Raw genomic sequence first — 7961 nt, forward strand, 5'->3', positions numbered from 1 at the left:
AAACTGTGTGAATACCCATCTACCGTCTTAATCCCCATGGGGGTTATCAGAGAAGGCAGCTGAAGGATTTTCTCTCAACAAGCATATGTGAGTATCATGGGCAGAAACTTGAAAAAGGAGAGGGATAAGGAAGAACTTTAAGCATACAGAAGTCTGCAGTCTTAAAGATGGTAGAGGGGTGGAGAGCATACCAAGAGGAGATGGCCTCAAAGATTCTTATTTAAGTAAGGAAATGACATTATTTGTTCACATGTTGGGAGGAGATATGAGAGGCACACACTGAGAGGTAGGGCATGTCTGTTGCATGAAAAGATAAGAAACCATGAGGCTTGAACTGAGATGGTGGCTGAGAAGTGGAAGAGAGAGGATTTCAGAGAGAGCAAGTCTAATCTGTTGCACTTGAAACTGACTTAATGTGTGCATGAGACAGTAAACAATGAAATCCCTTCCGAGGTTCTAGTGGTGTACCTGATGGATGCAGAGCTCTATCCACTGAGAAGACCTAGAAACAGTGACCAACCCCTGGTGGCAACAGAGCAATCCCTATTGATCAGGTTTGGTTTATAAATACCATTTTCCCCTATTCAGAATCAAAGTATTTTGGAAAAATAGCTCATTCCAGGTCTGGGGCAAAACACATATAAGACAATTCTGGGATACCTTACCATGACAGAGGCAAGGAAACCCCATCCCAAAAAGACACAAGAAGCCAATGTGAAGACGCTCCTCTCTAGCCAAAAATAGGGTAGATGGAGTATAAGTAAGAATAACAATCTAATGGCTTTAAACACTTCAAATACTTTTAAATCTATAAGTTTGTAATTATATATATATATATAAACATTTATAAACTTTTTTGAGTGTTTGAAACGTTTCATAATAATAATGCAAAAATATCAGGTGGTTAGTACAATACCAACCGCACAAAAGATATGTTGGACTTCTTATTTTTTATTATCACTTCCTGAAAGTAGTTAACCCCTTTTATAACTCATGTCATGCACGCTTTCATGTTAAGAAATTTACTTCCCATTGATACAAACTTGTGGATTCAGGGGCAAGTGTTGAATTATCTTATTCCTCTTGGTTCCCCAATTTTTAAAAGGGAACAATGAAAACTGATAATCAATAAACTTGTTTCTCTCAAGTTCAGTTCACATGAAGAAAATCATTGCAACATAATGATCGTATATGTAATTAATCTTACCATGGACCACATTGATTTCCTTTTTGGGTTTAATACAAAACAGCTTTACTCCACATTTTGAAATGTTTTCATCTTTCTCGTAAAAAGGCGGAGGTGCACAATACATTATGATTTTCACTGGCAAGTGCTGGGCCATGTGAAAAACCTCGTGGGGTTAATTTTCTGCTTTTCCTTTTTCCCATTCTATGCTGATTGGATGTGTCCCACGACTTAGTTCAGCCTCAAATTATGGCACTGGATCAATCAGTGGATTTGGCACAACTTTAGTTGCTTTGATATAGGATTCATCAAAAAGGAGTCATATTCATAAGCTATTTTAACTGATAAAAAGAGAAAAATAAAAGTGTTTTGTGTCCTTGTTACTTTTTCCCAAGGGGAAAGGGAAGAAGGGGAGTTGGTGGGATAAAAAATCAAGGGAGTGGAGGCCATGTTTCTTGGATGCAAGAATCTTAAGGTTTGCCTTTCAACTTCAAGATTAAGCTTTTTTCTCACAGGGGTATGGGTTTCCAAATTGGGATATATATATATATATAGTCTTCTAAACTTCTGCTTTTTTTCAGTTGCATTACTGTGTTCTATTTTAGTACACTTCTCACTTACTCTATAAAGAGAGACTGATACCAGAACTAAATTAAAGAGGAAACAGTGCCTATTTTCAGATAAAGTGAGAACCATCAGCCTTCTTGAAAACATTATGTTTTGATTGATAAGACTTTCTTACTGGCTCTTTTCTTTCAACTTCCCCTTGGTAGAGGACCTCATAAACCTTTTTCTGCTTTCCATCAGTTTCAGTGGAAAAAGATGGTTTCACGAAGGGTGATCCTATTTCTCATCTCATCTTCTCACTCTTTTCTGCTCCTTTCAAAATCAAAGATGAGTTCTTCCCCTCTGGTTCCTTTATTCACTCACACTTCTGTTGGTTCTCAGTCATCAAATGCGTGCGCTGATTCTTCCTTTCATGGGAAAACAGAACAGAACAAAAAAGTCTTTACCTTGCACAGCCACTGTTCTATTCCCCTCACATTACTGATTCTCAAACTAAGCAGACCCAATGCCTTTGTGTCCTTACAGCTTTCTGAAACCTGGTTTACTCTTTGACCATCTCACGTAGAATAAAATTGTACAGGTGATCGGGTACCCAGTCACCACATTCAGTGGCTCAGATTCTGTTTTCATGCCCCTTGTCTGCTTGGCAAATTTGATTTGTATTCCTCATACATCCTCTGTGAACTCTTCCTCCAAGATCTACCCGACACTGGAAAAATCCTTGATATTGTCAAACGTTTTCAACCATTACTTCTCTGCTAGTCCAGCTCCTTTATTTTTCTCCACACTTATACTTTTCTTTCTAAAACATTCCAGAATATTGGGGCTGTAGGAGGCTAATACATTCTTGATTCTACTGCATAATTTTGAAGCAAGTGAAAAACTGGACACAGGTGATTAGTAATTGGATATTAACTGTTTCTCTAGATCCATGGTCCTAAAAGGGATGGGATGTTCTTTGTTTCTCCACCTAGCTCAAGCTCAGAGATCGAGGGAATCTATTTAAGGACACAAATTGGATTTGTAGGGCAGACATACATACCAGAATAGTTGCTTCCCACTGAAAGGGGGAAATGAATCTCCATTTTTTAAGCCTTTATATAGATAAGATTTATGCAGTGGAGAATGTGAAGCAGTGATTGTCACTGCATTCCCAGTCAGATAAATCACTGCTTCCTCTTGGGCAGAAATGAGTAAGACACATCTTGAGTATTACTCTAACACAGGTTTCTCCATAAGGAAATGCAGAACTATGCATATACACACAAGTTGGGATATTCTTTATTCTTGGGTTAATCATAATCTTTAGGTAGATAATTCTGTGTCTCTGAGTTTAATGTATACAAGGTAAAAACTTTACTATGCAAAACCTATTCACCCCATGATCTTCTCCATTATGGTCAATGGTACTACCACACCCAGTCATCCAGACAAAAATCTTCAGCATCATCTTTAATTCATTGCTCTCCTTTCTTCTTCTTCATTTTTTTTTTAGCATGCATTTTATTTTATTTTTTGAATGTTCTTTTTTTAAATTTTATTTTATTTTTAAACTTTACAATATTGTATTAGTTTTACCAAATATCGAAATGAATCCGCCACAGGTATACATGTGTTCCCCATCCTGAACCCTCCTCCCTCCTCCCTCCCCCACTAGTACAGCCACTATGGAGAACAGTGTGGAGATTCCTTAAAAAACTGGAAATAGAACTGCCTTATGACCCAGCAATCCCACTGCTGGGCATAGACACTGAGGAAACCAGAAGGGAAAGAGACACGTGTACCCCAATGTTCATCGCAGCACTGTTTATAATAGCCAGGACATGGAAGCAACCTAGATGTCCATCAGCAGATGAATGGATAAGAAAGCAGTGGTACATATACACAATGGAGTATTACTCAGCCATTAAAAAGAATACATTTGAATGAAACTGGAGCCTATTATACAGAGTGAAGTAAGCCAGAAAGAAAAACACCAGTACAGTATACTAATGCTCTCCTTTCTTCTTAGCGGTTTTTCTTATGTCTCTGCCACTTATCCTTTCTCTTCAATTTGTACTTCTACTACTTTCTTCTACTCTACATTTATCACCCATGCATTCAGTAACTATGTATTGAGTACATATCAGGTGCTAGCAAGTTTTTTTAGGCAGTGGAGATATAAAAAAAGGTAAACCATTGATTCAGATTTCATGAGGCTGAGAAAAGTGCACAAGAGTTATCAAATAGCAACTTTAGCAAATATATAATCTTAACAGGTTGTTGTTTTAGTCACTAAGTTGTGTCTGACTCTTTTGGGACCCCATGGACTGTAGTCTGCCAGGCTGCTCTGTCCATGGGATTTCCCAGACAAGAATACTGGAGTGGGTTACCATTTCTTTCTCCAGGGCATCTTTCTTACCCAAGGATCAAACCCGTGTCTCCTGCATTGGCAAGCAGATTGTTTACTGCTGAGCCACCAGAGGAGGCCAATCTTAACATAGACAATTACAATGTCTAAAGGCGCTTGGTGCTATGTGAGCCTTTAATAGGAGGATTAGGGAAATGGGAGATCGTGTTTCTGAGAAGTGACCTTCAAATTGAGATATAAAGTATGAGCAGGAGTTAATTAGCAAAGAGGGCAGAGAGGAGCATTGCTGGCAGCATTCTCTATGTGCAAAAGCCTTATAATTGGAGGCAGCACCGTGAGTGAAAGTTGCAAGAAGTAGAGATAAACTTAAAGGGAATACAATAGACAGTAGGGGATCTGCAGAAGTAGGTAGCGGTCATGCCACATAGGGCTCCATACACCATGTTAAGGTGTATTTTCTCTATTTCGTTATCAAAGAAAGTCACTGAAGTATTTTAACAGCAGGATGACATGATTAGCATCAAATTTTAAAAGATCATTCTTGCATTTTTGGATAACTGCCTTTGCTTCCCAACTGCTCAGTTGAGTGTGTCTCCCATCCCATATAATTCATTAATGAATTATATACAAACCAGTGTCCAGATAGTCCTCACAATGTGCTGTGAGAACTTATCTGTTTCCTAACCAGTCTGTTTAGATGAAGTGGAAGTGGAGGTGTTAGTCACTCAATCGTGTCTGACTCTTTGTGAACCCATAGCCCGTCAGGCTCCTCTGTCCAAGGGATTCTCCAGGTAAAAATACTAGAATAGGTTGCCATTCCCTTCTCCAGGAATCTTCCCAACCCAGGGCTTCGTGCATTACAGGCAGATTTTTTACCATCTGAGCCACCAGGGAGATGACTCCCCATTAATTTGAGGGCTTCTCAGGTGGTGCTAGTGGTAAAGAATCCGCCTGCCAATGCAGAAGACATGAGAGAGGTGGGTTCAATTCCTGGGTTGGAGAGATTCCCTGGAGAAGGAAATGGCAACCCAGTCTTCTTGCCTGGAAAATCTCATGGACAGCAGAGCCTGGTGGGCTACAGTCCATGGGGTCACAAAGAGTCAGACGCAACTGAGCATCTGAGGATGGAGCATATTATTTGTAGGAAAAACACAAACTATTACAATCTGTTTTGCTAAGGCTTGCTACAATCTGGGTTTAGCCTCCTAGCTAAAATCCTTTCCCATTTCTCCCCAACACCGACCGTCTACTCTGACTAAGTCAACCTTCCACCTGCCTTTAGGACATGACAACTTCACTCCAACCCTCCATTTCTTTGTTCAAAACTTTGAGCCTTCTAAATTCCTGCCAAAATTTTTCCTCTGATTAAAATCCAAATATAGTTCCACTCAGGTCCTACCTACTCTGTGAAATGACTGCCAAGTACTCTAGACCACAGTATGGGCTAAACTGATAGTATTTGTGATAGAGTTAAATGAGAATGGGGTTACATAAGTAGATTTCCTTTGTGGGACATGCCTTACCTACCCCCTACTTTAGGCACATTGTCTTGGCTTACTGTATCAATTTAGACCTAAATTATGGCCTTATCAGTGACATCATTGTGTTTTGTTTTGTTTCATCTTTATAAATGTGATATGTTTCTCAATAAAGTTTTAGAAATAGAGAAAAAGAGAGGGATAATAAAATAATCTGAGTCTAATGATTATTCTAATAAAACATTTTCAGCATTCTTAAAAAGCATTTAATGAGTATTTTTATTTGTGGCATGATAAACTGTTTTTCTTTTCTTTTTTTTTTTTAAATTTTATTTTATTTTTAAACTTTACATAATTGTATTAGTTTTGCCAAATATCAAAATGAATCCACCACAGGTATACATGTGTTCCCCATCCTGAACCCTCCTCCCTCCTCCCTCCCCATACCATCCCTCTGGGTCGTCCCAGTGCACCAGCCCCAAGCATCCAGTATCGTGCATCGAACCTGGACTGGCAACTCGTTTCATACATGATATTTTACGTGTTTAATTTACTCAAAGGTGCTGGAGATTTGAATCCTTTCGTTTTGTCATGTTATAAATAATATGATTAAACTCCATTTTATTAAGTTTCAATTATTTTCTTAGGATGTTCACCATGTTCTTACCAGGGTGGAATTTTATAATTGATAGATATATCATTTATAATTCAAGATTTAAAAAATAGTATGATGTTGTTTTGATTTGAATATTGTAACTAATGAGATTTGAGATTTGTCTTTCTGTCATCTGGAGGAGTGGGTATTGGGGAAATTATTGCAAAAAGCGTTGTGATAGTTGGTCAGTCGTGAGTGACCCGTGGCAATCCCATGGACTATAGCTCTCTAGGCTCCTCTGTCCACGGAATTCTCTAGGCAAGAATGGATAGATATTTCCTTCTCCAGGATCTTCCCGACTCAGGGATCGAACCCAGGTCTCCCAAATTGCAGGAAGATTCTTTGCCATCTGAGCCACCAGGGAAGCTAGGTGCAATCAAACCACAATAGCTAGAAGACTGCCTGATATGAGTTTGATTCTTTTATTTATTCTACAAATATTCATGGAGTACCATCCATGTATCAGGCACTGGCACTACGTTCTGTGTCAGACTGGCCAAAAATTCAGTTCAGTTCAGTCACTCAGTCGTGTCCGACTCTTCGCAACCCCATGAATCACAGCACGCCAGGCCTCCCTGTCCATCACCAACTCCCGGAGTTCACTCAGACTCATGTCCATCGAGTTAGTGATGCCATCTAGCCATCTCATCCCCTGCCGTCCCCTTCTCCTGCCCCCAACCCCTCCCAGCATCAGAGTCTATTCCAATGAGTCAACTCTTTGCATGAGGTGCCCAAAGTATTGAAGTTTCAGCTTTAGCATCAGTCCTTCCAAAGAACACCCAGGACCAATCTCCTTTAGGATGGACTGGTTGGATCTCCTTGCAGTTCAAGGGACTCTCAAGAGTCTTCTCCAACACCACAGCTCAAAAGCATCAATTCTTTGGTGCTCAGCTTTCTTCACAGTCCAACTCTCACATCCATACATCACCACTGGAAAAACCATAGCCTTGACTAGATAGACCTTTGTTGGCAAAGTAATGTCTCTGCTTTTGAATATGCTATCTAGGTTGGTCATAACTTTCCTTCCAAGGAGTAAGCGTCTTTTAATTTCATGGCTGCAATCACCATCTGCAGTGATTTTGGACCCCCAAAAATAAAGTCTGACACTGTTTCCACTGTTTCCCCTTTTATTTCCCATGAAGTGATGGGACCGGATGCCATGATCTTCATTTTCTGAATGTTGAGCTTTAAGCCAAGTTTTTCACTCCCCACTTTCACTTTCATCAAGAGGCTTTTTCGTTCCTCTTCACTTTCTGCCATAAGGGTGGTGTCATCTGCATATCTGAGGTTATTGATATTTCTCCTGGCAATCTTGATTCCAGCTTGTGCTTCTTCCATCCCAGGATTTCTCATAATGTACTCTGCATAGAAGTTAAATAAGTAGGGTGACAATATGCAGCCTTCACGTACTTCTTTTCCTATTTAGAACCAGTTTGTTTTTCCATGTTCCATTCTAACTGTTGCTTCCTGACCTGGATATATGTTTCTCAAGAGACAGGTCAGGTGGTTTGGTATTCCCATCTCGTTCAGAATTTTCCACAGTTTATTGTGATCCACACAGTCAAAGGCTTTGGCATAGTCAATAAAGCAGAAGTAGATGTTTTTCTGGAACTCTTGCTTTTTTGATGATCCAGCAGATGTTGGCAATTTGATCTTTGGTTCCTTGTCTTTTCTAAATCCATCTTGGACATCTGGAAGTTCATGGTTCACGTATTGCTCAAGCCT

Source organism: Bubalus bubalis, chromosome 6 (assembly GCF_019923935.1).
Source record: "Bubalus bubalis isolate 160015118507 breed Murrah chromosome 6, NDDB_SH_1, whole genome shotgun sequence".
Lineage (NCBI taxonomy): Eukaryota > Metazoa > Chordata > Mammalia > Artiodactyla > Bovidae > Bubalus > Bubalus bubalis.